At 50.1% G+C, this 19,939-nt stretch overlaps 1 protein-coding gene and 1 long non-coding RNA gene across 4 annotated transcripts in view; both read right to left on the bottom strand.

Moving 5' to 3' along the window:
• The window catches only part of CHD3 (chromodomain helicase DNA binding protein 3), an 813,321-nt gene that overhangs the window by 523,807 nt on the left and 269,575 nt on the right, over positions 1-19,939 (bottom strand). The window lies entirely within an intron of this gene.
• Positions 5,367-6,027, bottom strand: LOC147678617 (uncharacterized). Its single transcript, XR_015302583.1, has 3 exons — positions 5,856-6,027; positions 5,639-5,771; positions 5,367-5,562 (listed from the first exon to the last, which is right to left on the bottom strand). It is a non-coding gene; the product is annotated as an uncharacterized LOC147678617 (long non-coding RNA).

Below are 19,939 nucleotides of genomic sequence, written 5' to 3'. Positions count from 1 at the left end.
TACTTCTCCCAAATGGCCACCCCAGCCCATCTGTCACTACAGTCAGATCTGGTTGGGGAAGTGAGAGGCGACTGCCGCTGATGCAATTGCGGTTCATTAGCCACCACTGCAGGTCTTTTGCAGTTCCCTCTGAAATCTGGATCATGTCAGAGAGGTAGTTCTCGAGTCTCATTGCAGAGCTGGTATATGTCACAAGCAGGATGCTGAAGGCCAAGAGGCTCAGAGTCAGTTTCACCGAAATCCAAGCTGGAGGCTGAAACATCTGTAGCTTGAATATCCTGGACTTGCCACTCAGAAGGATAGGCCCGAAACTATAGTGTGAAGAACAGCTTTGATGAAGGGGAGCATATGAAAATGTGGCAGGTGTGACTTCAGCAATATGATAGTGAATCCCAGCATGTACAGAACATCTGCCTAGTCCACAGGTGGGAGACAACTGCCTGGGGCGAGCACACCTTCAGCGGCTAATAATCGAGATAACGGCAGTCAGCATCTCTGATCTCCCAGATGTGCTGCAACCACCGCCACCACCTTGGTGAACAACAAAGGTCAAGGCCAAAGAGTAATATGGAAAAATGAAAGTTTTCTGGGCCCACTGGGAACCACAGGTAATGTATGTGGGCAGGCATGATGGGGAGGTGAAAATATGTGTCTAATGCTACCATCCATTCTCCTGGGTCCAGGGCACAGAGAACTTTAGCAAGTGTAAGCATTATGAATTGAGGAACAGAAGGCACAGGTTGAGTATATGATGGAGGCCTCTGTCCTTCTTTCGCACCAGAAAGTAGTGGGAATAGCTACCTCGACCTACTTTTGATGCAGCTGTCAGTTTTTCTCTGCATGCGACTCACGGACGATCCAAGTTCCACGACTTATGTTGGACATCATCAGGCCGGGAGGCTCACGGCAGTGCAGCAGCAGACTGCCGCAAAAGACCGCCACTGGCCGCAGATCAGGAGACCTACAACTCAGACCCCGACTCCACCAGCCACCACAAGGCCCTGCTTTGCACAACCCCACTAGCCTTGAAGGAGCCCCACTAACAACTGGGCTCCACCGACTGTTGTCCATCACCCGAGGCTCACTCGACTGACGGAGGTGAAGTGGCAGCGGTGGTTGCAGGAGGAAGGAGGAAGGAGATAGGAAAAACGCCCAGGGGCACTTAGTATGAATTGGCAGGCAGCAGAGGCACAGCTGGAAACCCGCTCAGAAAAAGACCCCAAGACCCAGAGTTGGGAGACTCCCTGTCCTGTTCTGTTCTGAACTCAATTGACCTGACCTATCCCGACCCAACCCCTGCGGAGAGGAGACGAGTGAGCAGGAGACCTCATGGTTTGAGGCAGTTGCTACCCTTAGGGGTTTAGCGGGGGGTCTGAGGATAGATCAGTGGGCAGATTAGCAGCTGGATAGAGGCTAACAAGCAGCTAACTAGGAGACAGAGAGGCAGGAAGTGCAAGCAGTGGGCAAACCCCCTACTGGCCCCTACCAGCGTCAAAAGTCACAATTAACTGCAAAACCACATACACCACAAATACAATCGGCCTTGCTGCCCTCCACAGAAACATCAAAAGCTAACAACTGTACAACATTGACATAATCAGCACCATTTGTCGACAGTAGCTGCAACATAGCAACACTGGCAAATCAGAGCAACAAGTTAGGCCTCAAGCAATCTGAGCGGACCCATGGAGCTCACTTGAAACGCCACTTCCAAAGAAGTCACATAAAGACGGAGGGGACTAACTGAACAAGCTTAATAAGCGTTGAGCACTTTCAGCAAAGACACCTCAAATCCAGCAAAGGACGGCGTGACACAGAGCACAGGCCAAGAAAAGGACAGAGGGCAGTGAGAGACCCTAGGTGGTTGGTGCTGTGGCAATAGGAGCAGAAGCGGCCAGGGTTAGCCCAGTGCGGCTTACCCCCATCCCACAGCCTGCTACCTCACATAGCCCTCGGTGCTCCCCTACGCACCACCACTACTTAGGGCAACGCACCTGCACAACCGGACGCCTGTACACCTGCCTACTTGAATCCTATGAACCAGCTCCAACTTAGAACCGTCCACCAAAAAACAGGAAAGACAGATAGCTAAGGACAGCCAAGGACAGCCAAGGAAAGCCAAGGAATCTGTGTGGAAGACAAGGCGACAAGGCAATAAAGGCAGTCACTGGCTGCCGTTAAAGGAACGAGGAAAGCAGTGAAATTAGAAGGGCCACTGTCAACAATCACAATGAGATCGGGGAAAGCAAGGCAGCAGGTGGTAACAAAACCTAACAAAAGGATGCGAAAAGACAACTAAGAAGACATCTATTAAAGAAATCGAAGGAAAACAGATGAAAAAGGAGGATGACGGTCCCTTGATCTCACCACTCTTCACCAACCTGCAGGCTCCGTTAACCACCACCTCGACCAAATGTAGCTGTCACCTAAAAATATACACCAAATTTTCCTTCATAAAAGACGCTGGGCCAGTTCTGTGCCTGAGCAACAACAATGTAAACAATCTCCTTTCTCCTCTCCAACCAACCCTAACACAGAAGATAGTACAAGGGCAGCTGAAGACGGACTGTCTAAAGCTCGCAAGTGCAGGAAAAGGCCCAGACGCAACAAAACTAGCAGACACAAGGGAAGAAGAAAAGGCTACAGGAAAAGACGAAAAGGGGCAGACAAGCCAAGATCTTTTGTACCAACCAGAGCTGGCAATGCCCCAAAACAATGAAAAACTCACTGGGAAAGAGATTGATGGCCCAGGACAGGCCATGAGTTATGCAGCGGCCACGAGAAAGAAGGGAAAAGATGGAAACAACCCTCTTAACCCTGATTGGCATACCCAAGAAGATAGCCCGGATAAGCGGCTAGTACACCCCACGAAAAAAGTCGAGGAGAACCACAAGCATGCACACACCTCCCTCACAACACCATCACCTCCAGGGAAGAGAGAGGACTCTTAGAGGACCCCCAACAACATGAGGCACAGACAGAGGCAGAATTTAAACTAGAAAGGCAACTCATCCTTTCAACCACATCTGAGGTCATGGAGGTCACCCAGGGCAAAAAAGACCCCCACAACATGACAACCAGCATGATAGCCAGAAAAGAAGGAAGACAATCACCAGACACATCCAAACAACAACGGCAGAGAAGTCGGACCAACCAACCCAGGAACAAACACACCGCCAATCCCTGCAAAGCATTGTTCAAACTCAACCTAATAAAAAAATGAAAGGGTCATATGCATTAAAAACCCAGGATTTGGACCTAGAGTCATCTTACCTCACACCAGAGGAATGAGAGGAACTGGTAGCTTCATACACGCGGGCCTCTCAAGACGAACGACAAGAAAAACAAGCATTAGAAATGCAATAGGTCTCGCAGCATTAGAGTTAGTGCTTTTAGAATTGTTTATGGGTTTTTTTGTAAATCTTTAGCATTTTTGTTCCCTGTAGCCAATGCTAAAGAATTAAAAAAAAAGCCATAAACATTTCTAAAAGCTCTAACTCAAATGCTCCGAGACCTATTGCACTGTGTGAGGGTGAGGGGTTGAGGGTGAGGGGTTGAGGGTGAGTGAGGGTGAGGGTGAGTGAGGGTGAGTGAGGGGTTGAGGGTGAGTGAGGGGTTGAGGGTGAGTGAGGGGTTGAGGGTGAGTGAGGGGTTGAGGGTGAGTGAGGGGTTGAGGGTGAGTGAGGGGTTGAGGGTGAGTGAGGGGTTGAGGGTGAGAGTGAGTGTGAGTTAGGGTGAGGGGTTGAGGGTGGGTGAGGGTGAGGGGTTGAGGGTGAGTGAGGGTTTGAGGGTGAGTGAGGGTGAGTGGGTGAGTGGGTGAGTGAGTGAGGGTGAGTGAGGGTGAGTGGGTGAGTGAGTGAGGGTGAGTGAGGGTGAGTGAGGGTGAGTGAGTGAGTGAGGGTGAGTGAGGGTGAGTGAGGGTGAGTGAGGGTGAGTGAGGGTGAGTGAGGGTGAGTGAGGGTGAGTGAGGGCGAGTGAGTGAGAGTGAGGGTGAGTGAGGGGTTGAGGGTGAGGGTGAGGGGTTGAGGGTGAGGGGTTGAGGGTGAGGGGTTGAGGGTGAGGGGTTGAGGGTGAGGGGGTGAGGGTGAGGGTAAGTGAGGGGTTGAGGGTGAGTGAGGGGTTGAGGGTGAGTGAGGGGTTGAGGGTGAGTGAGGGGTTGAGGGTGAGTGAGAGTGAGTGTGAGTTAGGGTGAGGGGTTGAGGGTGGGTGAGGGTGAGGGGTTGAGGGTGAGTGAGGGTGAGGGTGAGTGGGTGAGTGAGGGTGAGGGTGGGTGAGTGAGGGTGAGTGGGTGAGTGGGTGGGTGAGTGAGGGTGAGTGAGGGTGAGTGAGGGTGAGTGAGGGTGAGTGAGGGTGAGTGAGGGTGAGTGAGGGTGAGTGAGGGTGAGTGAGAGTGAGGGTGAGTGAGTGAGGGTGAGTGAGTGAGGGTGAGTGAGTGAGGGTGAGTGAGGGTGAGTGAGGGTGAGTGAGTGAGAGTGAGGGTGAGTGAGTGAGTGAGAGTGAGGGTGAGTGAGTGAGGGTGATTGAGTGAGGGTGAGTGAGGGTGAGTGAGGGTGAGGGGTTGAGGGTGAGGGGTTGAGGTGAGGGGTTGAGGGTGAGGGGTTGAGGGTGAGGGGTTGAGGGTGAGGGGTTGAGGGTGAGGGGTTGAGGGTGAGGGGTTGTGGGTGAGGGGTTGAGGGTGAGTGAGGGTGAGTGAGGGTGAGGGGTTGAGGGTGGGTGAGGGGTTGAGTGGGAGGGGTTGAGGGTGGGTGAGGGTGAGTGAGTGAGGGTGAGGGGTTGAGGGTGAGTGAGTGAGGGTGAGGGGTTGAGGGTGGGTGAGTGTCCCCAAACAGAAAGTTCCAAACTTTGCCATTGGCATATTCTAAACCTCACTCTTAAACATTACATACCAACAGTCACTATGCAATGCTGAACAAACCCGGCAATTGGTGAAAACGGCCAATTTTCAAAATCTAGAAAAGTTAATGCCCTGTAACAATTTTGTAAAACCCCGGTCAAAATCGCCCAGAAAACAACCCTGAATAAAAAATAAAACTGACAACTAAATAGATTCCTACTTGCCTCCCTACTGGGTCCATAGACTGACACCAAAGGACATCATCAAGAATCAAGAGGATGTTGAGCGTCGTTCCCGATACTCTTTCAAAAAAAATTGCGAATAAACGTGACTAAGCACAGGTCTACGGCGCACGTAGCATGGTTAAATGACAGGTACGGGAACAACTGGTACTCTGAGTAGCACATGGGCAGGACTAAACTGCGTGTAAGCAGCACGCGTTGTGAAATTGATGGCAGGTTGGAGAATGATAGCTGCTACAGAGCAGACTAAAAGCGCGTGTAGGAGAACTAATAGTAGATAGGGCCATAAGTGAGGCTATGAAATACAGGCAGAAAAAAAACTTTGGGACACGTGCGTAGAGGAACAAAGGGAGGAGGTGGAAAGCTGATAGGGGGGAGGGGGGTGGTTGGTATTATGGCGGCGCTTGCATGCAATATACCTGTGAGGCATCGGTAGTGAATAAGTCCTCGGCGGTGGCTCGAACACACATCAGAGGGGGCTGTGATCTGTGGGGAAACAGGGGTTTAGGACATTGGGTCGGGTAGGCGTGATCACGGGAGGTGGGCGCTAGAGGCAGTGTACCTGATTGGTCTCTGTAGCCACTCGCAACAGGGTAGTAGGTAAGGACGTGGATCCGGCGGACAAAAATCGATGTCTTCTGTCCGGTTGAAAGTACGGTACATCCACGGGGGTACCGAAATGGCCGATACTGAATCTGAGGGGAGAGAGAGAGGTACTGGTCAAAGGACTGCGAGGCCAGCGCAAGTAGCCAAAGTAGCAGCCTTGATGATACACATACCTCTGGACGTGTATGGAGTGCTTCCGGGTCAGTCAGGAGCCTCGGGCGTAGTCAGGGAGACCAGAAATGTCTGGAAGGAAGTAGAGAGGGGGCGAGGCCAGGTGACGTGGAATCGTCCAATAGGTCTGGGGGAGGAGGTGGGGAAGGGGCGTGTCGCACAGAGGGGTTCGCACTGGTATGTATACACAGGGAGAGCGAAAACCCATAGGAGTCCGAAGGACAAAAAAATGCGACACGGAGGGAAGGGGAGGGGGCGGAGCGGGGAGGGGGCGGAGAGGGGAGAGGTGCGACACGGCGTTAGACGGAAGGAAGAGAGGGGAGGGGGAGGAGAAAGAGAAATGCGACACGGCGGGAGGGGGCGGAGCGGGGGAGAGGGTGTGTGTGTGTTGTTAGGAGACGGACGTGCACGCGCACGCGCTTTTAAGGTCAATGCGCATGCGCATAAGCTCAATGCGCATGCGCATTGACCTTAAAAGTCACGGGCACTGCAAGGAATCGCCACGATTCCTTGCAGTGTGGATAAAGAGTGGATAACTCGCAATAGTCTCGCTTGCTCGATGCGCATGCGCATCGACAGGCGAGACCTAAAAAAAGAGCTCTTCAGAATATAACATAAAACAAGACAAACTGCAGAAAAAAGAAGACATCCGGAGCACATACAATGCAAAGGTCCGTAAATGCCAAGCAATATCAATCTGATAAGATGGACATTCAATTGTCAGTCCTTAACTCACTTTCCATCTTTGTTGCAAACATCGATGATAAAATGGCAGACCCGGAAGGCTTCATCACTCTTGCAAACAAACTCCTCTGAGAAGTTCAAGCTGCAGAGCTTGATACAATAGAAAGCTGAGAGACATTCACAAAAAATCTAGGAAACAAATATAGAGTCAAAAAGGAAAACACCAAAACATGACAACAGCTCATTCTCAAAACAGACCCCTCAACCTCACCATTGGAAACAACTCACAAGTAAAACACCTTGAAGCATCCATAAATCGCGCACTTTGGAAACTAAAAAAAGGTGGTGTAGACCTCGTGGCCTTGCACAAACTGAGTCAATTAAAAGCAACTCGTAGGAAACTAATCTGGAGCCTCAAAAAAGAAGCAGAAGAGACTCTCTGGGCAAAACTTCTGCATGATATCAAGACCAACTACAACTCGCAATTTTGGCATAGGATCAATACTCTGGCTAATCCGTTGAGACAAGGCATCAACTCACATGTGACTGAAGAGGCTTGGACAAATTTCCTCCAATCTCATATCAACAGAAACCTCGGAACCCAAACTTGCACAAACATCCCCTTGGCTGAATTGGAAACAACACCGCCCCAAACCGACTACATCTTTACATCGGGACAGCTTTTCACAATCAAGAACAATCACATTGGCAAAAGAATATGTAAAGAAGATCACCACGACCTCCTGTCTGAAATAGGGCTGCGTGCTAGCCCCAATACTCTTTAATCTCTTTATGAGAGAGTTATCAGCCATGCTGAACGAAAGCAACTCGCATGCCCCAAAGCTTGGAGGCCTGTATTTATCAAATCTATTCTATGTGGTTGACCTGGTGCTCATCAGTTGGACACCCATTGGCCTACAGCGCTTGCTCGACACCCTCCACGCCCTGCCCCAACCCTTTTTGGGAACCATTGGCCCCCCCACCCTTGGTTCCACGTGCTCTCTGCACCAAGTCGCCTAGGTTACATTCTGGTTTCCCTGACCTTCCCTGCTAGCTGGTAGTTGTGCCCTCTCTTTGCCCTCCCCCGCCCTCCCCCCGGCCCTCCCTCCCCCTTCCTCGTCCCTTTCGCCACCCTCATCCTTTCCCTTTCGCCCCACAGCCTTGAAAATGAGACAACCCCGTCCTGAGGAGGGTCCTAATTGATCAGGGACCGAAACGTCGTCGACCCCACAGCGCTATTTATGACGCAATATTCAGTTTGCCTCAATTGAAATTGTGATATGTTATTCTAAGTCACCTTAACTATGTCACACACTGAGCCACTCACTGTATAATATTCTCACCTTGTTCACGTTGCGCCGTCCACGCTGTTCACCCCATCCCTTGCGTCGCTTTACACCACTTGTATATATTTGTGCACCAAGTCTACTTTCGGTTGTCATTTGAAATTTTTGATCCCTGTGCTGCTATAATTATTCAACTTGACCTTGTCCGATTTTTTCTACATAATCAAATATATAAGCAATTATTATATATAAATCGTTTGAATTTTTTGTCTCCTTAATTTGCATGCTTTTGTAATGCTTTTTGCATGCTACAGTAATTGTCTTCCTAAATGTTACCTGTTGGGATATTGTAATTTTATATTACTTCTTCAAGAGACTCAATTTGTTAGGTACCAAGGCCTTATGTCTCCAACGGTTTGGGTTTGCTCAAGTGTACCACTCTGGATTCACGAGGGAATCTAGGGGGGTTGCTATCCTTATCCACCAGAGGGTGTCCTATATCCATGACAGGCTTTGGGCTGACCCGCAAGGCAGGTATGTCTTTGTGCAGGGTAGGGTGGGGGAGGACAGAATTACCCTGGGATGTGTGTACGCCCCGCCGCCACTACAGAGGCCATTAGAGGAGAAACTCCTGTCCCTCTGGTGTGCCTTACCTGATGCCCTTTTGATAGTGGAAGTGGACTAGAACGACGTCATGGATCTGGATAGCGACATGTGGCGCAGTGGGGCGGCGGGAGGAAGGGGGAGTGGGGGAGGTAGGGTCCCCCCGCCAAACTGCATGCCCTGGTGACCTGCCTTGACTGGACGGACGCTTGGCGCTATAAACATGGCTCACGTAGGGAATACACATATCTCTCCTCTGTCCATGACTCCTTTTTTAGGTTGGACTACATCTTTGTTCAGCGGGGGTTGGCCCATAGAGTGATGTCTGCTGATATCCTGCCGCGAGCCCTGTCCGACCACTCCCCGGTTGCTCTTCCCTTTAGCGTCGGCCGACCAGGCAGCCATTTCGGTGGCGGCTGTCTGGGTGGCACCTACTGCAGGAGGGCTACAGGGATAATATGGCCAAAGAAATAGATAGCTACTTGTCCCTTAATACAGGCTCAGTGGACTCCCCGACTACCCTTTGGGAGGCTATGAAGCCCACCATGCGGGGGGTGGACATCTCCTAGTGTGCGGCAGCCCACAGAGAGCAGAGTCAGGCATTAGTGCAGCATGAGGCGGCCCTAGAGGAGCTAGAACGTAGGAGCCGCGAGGAGGGTGGGGGCCCGCTAGAAGACGGTTGGTATTGGCCCAACAGCAATACACGGCAGTGTTGATGGAGGAGGCTAGGCAGGGTTGGCTGGCCACGCACAGCTGAGTGTATCAGTGGGGGGACAAATCATGTAAGATGCTACACCGCCTGTGTCAGGGTGTTCTCCATGCTCAGCCGCTGCCTCGGATTTTGGATCCTGAGGGAGCACCCATACTTGAACCCCCGGCGATTGCGGAGAGCTTTGCTGTATATTATGAGGGGCTCTATGCCTCCCAGGAATGCCTGGCGGCGGACGTAGTCCAGCGCTTTATCGATGATCTCCCCCCGCGGAGGGTCTGGGACGAGGTGCGCGATAGTTTGGATGTCCCTCTAACTGACGATGAATTGGGTGCAGCTCTGGGTGAGTTGAACCCTGGAAAGGCGCCGGGCCCAAATGGATTCCCGTGTGAATTCTTCCAGAGATTTCACGTGCAGCTGGGTCCTCGCCTTCGTCCGGTCATTGAAGAAGTGTGTGAGAGCGGAGCTCTCCCTCCGGATTGGCGACATGTGGAGGTGGTGGTTTTCTTGAAGTCGGGTAGACCTCCTGAGGCCCACGCGTCATACCGCCCGATCTCGCTGCTTAATATGGAGGCCAAGGTCTTGGCCAAGGCTTTGGCCAATCGACTCAAACCCCATATCGCAGATCTAGTCCACCCGGATCAGGCAGGTTTTATGCCTCAACAAGCCACTCGCCATAATATTCGGCGCGCCCATGTGGCAGTATCGGCCTGGAGGAGGTTGGGGGAGCAGGCCGCTCTATTTTTGGCGGACATGGACTGCGCGTTCGACTCCCTGAGCTGGACCTACTTGTTCGCCCTGCTACGACGGCTTATCCTGGGCCCCCGATTTTTGGCGTACATTCAGCTGCTGCATACTGAGTTCACGGCTTCGGTGCGGGTGGGGGGTGCAGACTCCCGATCCTTCTCGGTGCGGTGGGGGACGCGTCAGGGCTGTCCCCTCTCCACCTACTTGTTCGTGGTCGCTATGTAGCCCTTGGCGGCGTGGGTGCGCATTGATGCTCAACTTAAAGGCTTTCGACGGACTTGACAGACAAAATTGCGTTGTACGCGGAAGATATCCTTTTCTTTCTAACGGACCTGGAGCGCTCGGGCCGAGGCTGCTGCGCATACTGCAAATATTCGGTGAAACGTCTGGTCTCTATATGAACCCGGGTAAGTCCACGCTTTGGATACTCGTGGGCCAATGGCAAGTGGGAGGGTGGGAGTCGGGTCTGAGACTCGCGACGGATGGAGTGAAATATTTGGGGGTCTACCTGTCGGAAGCTGCGACTGCTTCCCGGGAGCGCAATCTTGCCCCGGTATGGGATCACACGCGTGAAGATATGAAGGTGTGGACCCGTATGCCACTATCCATCTATGTCCTCCTTTACTGGGGGGCTGGCTACATCCGACGTGCCCTCTTACTACCAAGTGGCACACCTGATGGTCCTCAATGATTGGTGGTATGGCGATAGGAATGACCCGGCCTATGCGGTCGAGCGGTTTCTCATGGGCTCTGCGTCCGTGCATGCTCTGCTGTATTCGGCACGGCTGAGAGGGTAGCTCCCCGCGGCCACTCAGGTGGTGTTTCATGTCTGGAGAGCTGCGCTACGCAGAATAGGATGGTGGAATGTGCTTACTCAGGAGACCCCCCTCTGGATCAATGGTCGCCTGTCCCTCCTGGACGTTCTGTTGGGCTTCGGAGGGTGGGATGCGATAGGTATCCCTACATTAGGGGACGTGATGTCAGGCCTTTCCCTGAAGTCATTCCAGAATCTCCAGTATGAATTTGGGATGCCCAGCACAGAGTTGTTTAAATACCTTCAGTTACGGCATGCTTTGACACCACACTTGGCTGACCTGGAGAGCCTTCCTGAGTTCAGTTCCCTGGAGGCCAAGCTGTTTATGGGGGAACTGCCAGATAAGAAGCCCTCTCGTATTTCCCAGACGCTAGTACACCACTGTTATTCTGACTTACACAGACTTAAGGCCGCGTGGGAGGGGACGTAGGGCACTTGGAGGGAGAGGATTGGGCAGAGGCCCTGGCAAGCCCGAGGGGGGGCTGAAATCTCTACGCGTCTGCGACTTATTCAGTTTAAGTACCTACATCGTACTTACTTCACCCGGCAGCGTTTGTGGAGGGCGGGAAGGATTAGTTACTTACCTGTAATCCTAGTTCTCTTCCAGGGGTTTCCTCATCAAAGTCATAAGCATTAGAATATTCCCGCCTATGCGCGGGATCCCGGAAACATTATATGTGCCCCACATATATATATCCATATATATATAAACATATATAAATATATAAAAATAAGCAATTGCAGCCTAATAAACATCAGAGCTGAATTATGCTGTAAAGAATTTCCATAAACCATGGACAAACATGCTTTATAAACATGAGAGACAACAACAGTATTGTTTCAGAACTGTTTTAATGCTCAGAAAGCAGTGGAAATTCTCATGAAACACTGAAAGCATAGGAATCTCCCAGGCTGCATTGCAAAACTACAGTCTAAAAAGACTGAAAAGCTAACCTGCATCAACATGCAGCAAACTGACACTGTCCCTTTAAGGCACCCATGACCCCCAGCTTCCCATCATGCCTCAGGGGTGACAGTTAGGTCAGTTGTTCTTTGCGGAGACTGAAAAAACCATGAAACATTTAGGTTAACCATATCTCAAATCAGATTCAAGACAGTAATGCCTTGTAAAGGTATGAACTGATCTCCAGGTTGCAGCCTTGCAAATCTCAGACATAGGGCATGGTGTAAAAAAACTACAGTGGCCGCTTTCCCCTTAGTAGAGTGTGCTTTAGGTGACAACAGTAATGGCTTGCCCGCCAGCTGATAAGCCAATTTAATACAGGAAACAATCCATCTGGAGATGGATCTCTTGGCAGCTGGAAAGCCTGTTCTCATTGAACCATAGTTGACAAAGAGCTGATCCATCTTCCTAATACTTTTGGTATTTTCCAAATAAATCTTAAGCACTCTCTTCAGATCTAAAGAGTGCAGAGACCGCTCAGCCGGGGTCGTAGGGTTTGGAAAAAAAGATGGAAGAGAAATGGACTGATTAATATGAAAATCAGAGACCACTTTAGGTAAAAAGGATGGATGTGCTCTTAAGACTACTCTGTTGTGGTGGAAAACAGTGTAGCGTTCTTTTGTACACAGCGCTTGTATCTCACTTACTCTTCGCGCTGATGTAATTGCCACCAAGAACGCCACCTTCCAAGAGAGGTGTTGCAACGAGGCCTTGTGGATGGGTTCAAAAGGAGGCCTCATCAACTTGGATAGAACCAGGTTCAACTCCCAAGGAGGAGAAGGATTTCGCACAGGGGGATCGACTTTCTTCAACCCCTGGAGGAAATCCTTGACCACTGGAACTTGAAAGAAAGAAAGTTGATTTGGTGATTTCCTATACGCTACAATGGCTGACAGATGTACTCTAATGGAAGCAAACTTCAACCCAGATGTTGCTAAGGAAAGGAGGTATGGTAGAACAACCTCCTCCTGCCCCGTAGTAGGGTCAAGATGACGCTCCCTGCACCATATATAAAACCTCTTCCACTTGAACGCATAAGACGCTCTTGTGGAAGGCCTCTTAGCTTCTTTTAAAATGTGCATATATTCAGGAGGTGTCCGTACTGCAGGACTTCAGGAGCCATGCTGTCAGGTTCAGTGACAGAAGGTTGGGATGCAGGATCCTCCCGTTCATCTTGCTCAACAAGTCTGGCCTGCAAGGTAGCCGTTTGTGTGGACACGCAGACAGATGAAGAAGGTCCGGGTACCACCACTGCCGTGGCCAGTCCGGAGCTATGAGAATCATCTCCATGTTCGACCTGATGAGCTTGGAAACCACCTTTGGGATCAGCGATAGGGGAGGAAATGCATAAGCAAATGTCTCTGACCAATCCAACAAGAGAGCATTCCCCTGCGTCCCTGGCCGGTGGAATCTGTACGCGAAGGCGTGGCATTTTTTGTTTTTGTCGTCTGTAAACAAGTCTATAGTCGGACGACCCCAACAACGAAAAAGCTTGTCTACCACCTTGTCGTTTAGCACCCAGTCTGGCTGATCTTAAGTGCCTGCTGAGTGCGTCTGCCTTGACGTTTAACTCGCCTGGAAGGTGCACTGCTACCACTGTGAGATTTCGAGCGAGAAGCCAGTGCCAGTGCCAGATCACCTGTGATTCCAGGGAGAGAGGGCGTGATCTTGTGCCTCCTTGTTTGTTCAAATAGAACATGGTGGTTGTATTGTCTGTCTGAACCAGGACTGAGTTCGTCTTGATCGCTGGAAGAAAAGCTTTGAGCGCAAGATGCACCGCTCGGAGCTCCAGCATATTGATATGATAGGTCTGCTCCTGGGCCGACCACCGACCTTGAATCTGAAGGCACCCCATATGTGCCCCCCAGCCTTGTAGAGAAGCATCTGTCACTATTGACTGCGTTGGGAGAGGTTGGTGAAAAAGCACTCCGACCAGAACATTCTGCGGTCGAGTCCACCATTTGATGGAAGTCTTCGCTGCTTGGGGCAGACTGATCCGGTCCTCCCAACGCCCTGTCGCTTGGTCCCATTGGTCTTCCAGAGCCTACTGTAAAGGACGCATTCTCAACCTGGCGTTCGGTATGAGAAAGATGCAGGACGCCATGGAACCTAGTAGGGAGGCAACCTGTCGGACTGTTGGGTTTCTCGACTCGAGCAGAACTTTGCATTTCTGCCACATAGAAAAAGTCTCTCCTCCGAAGGAAACACTTTTCCCAATTTTGTGTCCAGAACAGAGCCTAGGTAGTGGATGGACTGTGTTGGCCACTGGACTGACTTCTCCAAGTTGACGTGGAGCCAGAGTTTGTGCAACTGGTGCAGGCAAAGCTGGAAATCATTCACTACCTGTACAGGAGATGGACCTTTCATGAGCCCGTCGTCCAGGTACGGATAGATGAAAAGTCCCTTTTTGTGAAGGAAAGCCACCACCACTGCCATGCATTTGGAGAAGACTTGTGGTTCGGACTTGAGCCCGAAGGGCAGCACTTTGTACTGGTAATGCTTGTTGCCGATCACAAACCTCAAGTACTTTCGGTGACGCAGTGCAATCGGAATGTGAAAGTATGCATCTTGCAGATCCACCGAGCACATCCAATCCCTGACTTGCAGATGTGGACATATTTGGTGAAGAGCTAGCATGCGGAACTTTTCTTTGACTATGACCTTGTTTAGAAGACGAAGGTCTAGGATGGGTCTAAACTTGTCCTCCTGATCTCTTTTGGGAACAAGAAAATATCTGGAGTAAACTCCTTTTCCCCTTTGAGAGGGAGGTACTTCTTCTATGGCTCTTTTTTGCAGAAGAATTTTCACCTCTCTCCGGAGCAGTTCCAACTGGTGGGGAAGAGATTTCTTCGGAGGAATGTTCTTTGGGAGCGCACAGAAACATAGCGTGTATCCATTGCGCAGTATATTCAGCACCCAACGATCTTTTGTGATGCTGACCCACTCTGCCAGATGTTGTGAAGCACTTCCTCCCACTGGAGTGGGCAACGGCGGCAGAGGAAGCCACTGCTCAGGCTTTTCCTCGCCTCGCCGTGTTAGAGTACTGCTGGTGACCTCCTCTACTTCTGCCCGATTTGCCTCCTCGAAATTGGGACTTGCCTTGACTCTTGTTTTGGGACCACTGAGGGGTTTGAACCCTCCGTTGAGCCCCTTTGCCCTTGTTGGTTTTAAAGCGGCGCTTGAACTCCTTTTTCTTCTCTAGACCGACCGCTTTCAAAGGGCTCATCTCCTCCTCCGCGTGTTCCCCGAAGAGAGAAGAACCAGAAAAAGGAAGGTTTAAGATGCGTTGTTGTGCATCGGGCTTGAGGCCTGTGAGGCGCAGCCAAGACGACCTCCTGGCACAAACTCCATGAGAATAAGAATGAGCCGCCAGCATTGCGCCGTCCGCCGCTGTGCTAATTATTTGATTAGACACTAGGCAGCCTTTTGTCAGCGTTTCCTCAAAGTCCTTCTGGTCCTCTTTTGGTAGTTTGGACTTGAAACGATCCATGGAATCCCATAGGGCTCTATCATATCTACCTAATAGAGCGGCCGCACTGGAGATCTTTAGAGAAGAAGAGGCAGAATTGCATACTTTCCGACCCCACGAGTCCAGTGATTTGCTGTCTTTGTCTGGTGGCACTGAGGAAGAGGCAGACACTGCATGTGTCTTCCGAGCCACCGCTACAATCACAGAGTCTGCTGGAGGGTCAGCCTTCACATAGACTGGGTCGGAGTCAGCTGGCTTGTATTTTTTCTGTATGCGAGCCGGCACCGCCTTAATAGTCGCTGGAGTTAGAAAAACGCCATTAACAGATCCATAATACCCGGAACCAAGGGTAGTAATGGATGTGAAACTGATTTTTGATGCAACGTTTCAAAAATCACTGTCGTTGCCACTTGGGGAACAGACATCTCAATGTTCAGTTTCTTAGCCCCTCTCTGCAAGACATCTAGATACGTGTTGATGTCGTCCACTGTAGAAACTCTGGAGATAGAACTATCTGTCAGTGTGGAAGAAAAATTTCTCCTGGAAGATCGGGTTGAGGAAGAAGAAGAAGAAGAAGACGATGGAGTTCTTCGACTCCAGTGATGAGAGCCATGCCTCCTTTCACGCGATCTTCTTGGACGCTCTTCTCTTCTTGGAGAGCGAGATCTGGCTGGATCTTACCTTCTGGGAGAACTAGATCTGGCCGGCTCTTCCCTTCTGGGAGAACGAGACCTAGATGGCCTCCTCACAGGCGATCTTTCAACTTGGCGCCTGGGAGGGCTGCGTCTGTCCACTTCCGCCACCAGTCTTTGAAGTGGAGACCTGTGTTCAGGACTAGCGCACTCTCGCATCCGCTTGGCAGCCCCTGAGTCTCACCAACGATCCAAAGGTTGGTACCATCTTGGGGACAACCTCACCCCCTCCGAAGAAGGATCTGTCCGTCGTAAAGGTATTTTGCTGACCGGACTTCTGAACCTTGAGAGTGATTTTGAGGAGCCAGAAGATGAAGAGGAGGGGCGCGAAGCTGATTCAGCCACCATAATCACAGAGTCCCTTGTCGTCGAATCAGCCCTTTCATGTGGCCTCGACGTCGGGTGTTCTGATGTCGAATGCCTCGATGTCGACAAACGCTGGTCTCTCGGCGTCGAACAGCGCTGCACTGCCGACGATGGAACCCTCTCTCTTGACGTCGGAAACCTCTGGGACGTCGACGTAGCAAGTAATCTTGGCGTTGAATGTCTCGACGGCGAGCGATGCGAGGAATGATGGTCCCTCGACGCAGAACGGCGATGACCAGCCGACGACGGAGCTTCCTTTCTCAGCGTCGAATGTCTATGCGACGACGGCGGAGGGGTATTGGCCACCCTCGACGCCGAGCGCCGATGAGACGCCGACGAAGATCGTCTCCTCGACGCCGATCGACGTCTGGTTGTCGACGGCGAAGGGATCTTGGGCCTCGACACCGATCGTCGCCTTGTTGACGATGGCGGAGGGGTCACACTTCTAGATGCCGATCGTCGTCTGGATGACGACGGCGGAGGTGTAACGTCCCTCGACACCAATCGTCGCCGGGTTGACGACGGCGGAGGGGTCTTCGTCCTCGACGCCGATCGTCACCAAGTTGATGATGACGGAGGGGTGCTGGTCCTCGACGCCGATCGTCACCTGGTTGACGATGGCGGAGGAGTCACTTTTCTCGACGACGATCGTCGCCCTGTTGACGATGGCGGAGGAGTGACCTCCCTCGACGACGATCGTCACCTGGTTGACGACGGCGGAGGGGATTTCGACGACGGAGCTGGAATCCTCGACGTTGGCGACGAACCTGATCTTCTTTTCGACGGCGAGCCCGCCGTTGACGGTCGTTTTTTCGATAAATGACCCACCTGTAGTTGTTTCTTCAGCGCCGAGCCCGACGCTGAAACTGAAGGACGTGAAGACTTGTCCCTTGAAGGCGTTCTAGCCCTCTTAGAGCCCTTCTTCACCGGAGATCTTCCTCTGGATGACCTTTGGGCCAGGCCATAAATGCGATTCCTCTCCTTGTCCTTAAGAGTTCTTTCAGACAGGCGCTCGCAGTGAGGACAGGTCTTTGGGTCATGATGCTCAGGCAAACAAAGTATACAGACATCATGACTGTCTGTTTTGGCCTTCTTGTTGCCACAAGAAGGGCAGTTATCAAAGAGTGAGGGCATTTTGAGAGACAAAGCCTCAAAAAAACTGCTAATAAAGACTGATACCTACTTGACTTGATGTAAAATGTCAAAGTAAGTCAAAAAAATCTGAATAATGAAGGAATTTTCTGACAAACAGCCAGAAAACAGTGGAGCTGAGTTACCAGGGCCCTTCTTGAAGGAGCCGGAAAGAACAACTGACCTAACTGTCACCCCTGAGGCATGATGGGAAGCTAGGGGTCATGGGTGCCTTAAAGGCACAGTGTCAGTTTGCTGCATGTTGATGCAGGTTAGCTTATCAGTCTTTTTAGACTGTAGTTTTGCAATGCAGCCTGGGATCTTCCTATGCTTTCAGTGTTTCATGAGAATTGCCACTGCTTTCTGAGCATTAAAACAGTTCTGAAAACAATACTGTTGTTGTCTCTCATTTTTATAATGCATGTTTGTTCATGGTTTATGGAATTTCTTTACAGCATAATTCAGCTCTGATGTTTATTAGGCTGCAATTGCTTATTTTTATTTATATCCATATATCCATATATATATATATATGTTTATATATATATGGATATATATATGTGGGGCACATATAATATAATGTTACCAGGGTCCCGCGCATAGGCGGGAATATTCTAATGCTTATGACTATTGATGAGGATCCCCTGGAAGAGAATGATTGGTTCCCCTGACTGTCTCCGTTGTGGATCGGAGGTGGGTACGTTGTTACAGACTGTATAGGGGTGCACTGCGCTATCCAGATTCTGGGCCGGAGTGTTTAGCTGCTTAGCTGAGGTGCTGGCCCCGCTATTGGCTGCCTGGAGGAATGGCAAGGACTTCTGCATGGGATTGGAGCAGCCTGTGTTTTTGGCCAGAGGGTGCCCTTGTAAACTCTTTAAAATTTGAAAGAGGTGGGCAGATTACCGAGGGCTGGACTTGGATCCTCCACCCGAGAGGGACGCCCTCCCGACGTTTTGATAACTGGAACAATGGTCAACTTGAGAAGTGTCCTACCGAACTTGGCATGCTTTGCATAGATTCTTTCCTGTATATGTGCATTGGCAGCGGCGCACTTAGGGGGATGGGGGGAGGGGGGTGTTAGTGTTTTAGTATAAGTCTGCTGCAATTATTATTGTTTCCCATTGTTGCTGACGACTCCGGGTCTCGGAGCTCTGCAGAATATGTACTTACAGACAAATAAAATTTGTTTTAAAAAAAAATCAGACCCTCAGTCTCCCAAAAATATTTTTATATTTTTATAAAGGCCGAAAAAGGTCAGTTGAAAATTGACTAGTGGTAGCTCTCTCCGAATCTGTGCTGACAGACACGGAAAGAAAACAACTGATGCCAGCATGCTTGAGTGATGCCTATATAGGCACAGCGCACATCATTTCCAGTGCGGATGCCGCCACGCAAAGCAGAATGAAGCCACAAACAGGGGTACTGCTGATCAAAGGTTTCCGGATCCAGTCTGACACCTGGGGAATATTCTAAGGTAAGGAACCTGTGTCTAGAATTCTCTAGCAGATGAATAATTGTTTTATTTATCCGGTGACTTCATCTGTCTAAGTAAAACAATAACATATGGTATATGTAGTGTTCTCTCTGCTGGAGTAGAAGACTTAGGAAAAAGTTGAATAATGGGTTGTTTAATATGAACATCTGACACTACATTTGATAGGAAAGTGGAATGAGTCCTTAAAATAACTCTGTTGGAATCAAAAGTAGTACCTACCTCATGAGCTGTTAAAGCATGCAATTCGCTAATCTATCTAGCAGAAGTGATTGTAATAAGAAAAAAAATATTCTATGAAACGTGTTGCAAAGTAGACCCCTGAATTGGTTTGAATGGTGGACCCATTAATGTGGATAGAATTAGGTTGAGTTCCCAAGGTGGCACCTTTATTGTTGGATAGACTTTTTAAGACCTTCAAAAAAATTATTTAACACTGGAATGTTGAAGAAAGAAATCGGTTGGATTTCATAGCTCTAAGATGGGCTTTGATGGAGTATATCGCTAGAAAGAGTATATATGGTAAAATAACTTCTTCTGGACCAATGGACCAAAGAATATGACCTTTAACAAGCTACCAGACACAGAATCTTTTCCATTTTAAGGTGTAGCAGGATCTTGTCAAAGGGCATTTTGCTTCTTTTACAACCTACATACATTGTGGAGGAACACTTGTGTGCCCATATTTTATGATTTGAGGAGCCATGCAGCTAAATTCGAAGACTGTAGGCAAGGGTGGTGTGCCTGACCTGAAGTATGGTCAGGAGGTGCGGTCTGCAAGCCAATCTCCAGTGCTGAGTGAGATCTTCGTATCACCACTTTCTTGTCCAATCGTGAGCTATCAGTATCATCTTTGCACATGATCTGCACAACTTGACAATCACCAATGATAGTAGTATTGGAGGAAAGGTGTGGACAAATGGAACTGAACAGTGTATCAAAAAGGCCTGCCCATTGAGTTCCATTCTGGAGCCCTGGATGATAAGTCGCCACATTTTTTGCTTTTTGCCATTGCAAATAGGTCTATTGATAGGTGTTAGACCTGGTATCATTGGCGTGAGTCTCCCTTCCATTTTTACTGATTGCCTCCTCTGTTTTTGAACTGTTTTGCTGGTTAGATGCTTTGGGC

Source organism: Lissotriton vulgaris, chromosome 12 (genome assembly GCF_964263255.1).
Source record: "Lissotriton vulgaris chromosome 12, aLisVul1.2, whole genome shotgun sequence".
NCBI classification, from domain to species: domain Eukaryota; kingdom Metazoa; phylum Chordata; class Amphibia; order Caudata; family Salamandridae; genus Lissotriton; species Lissotriton vulgaris.
Note: the sequence above shows the minus strand (reverse complement) of the source record. Positions and strands in the feature narration are given on the sequence as shown.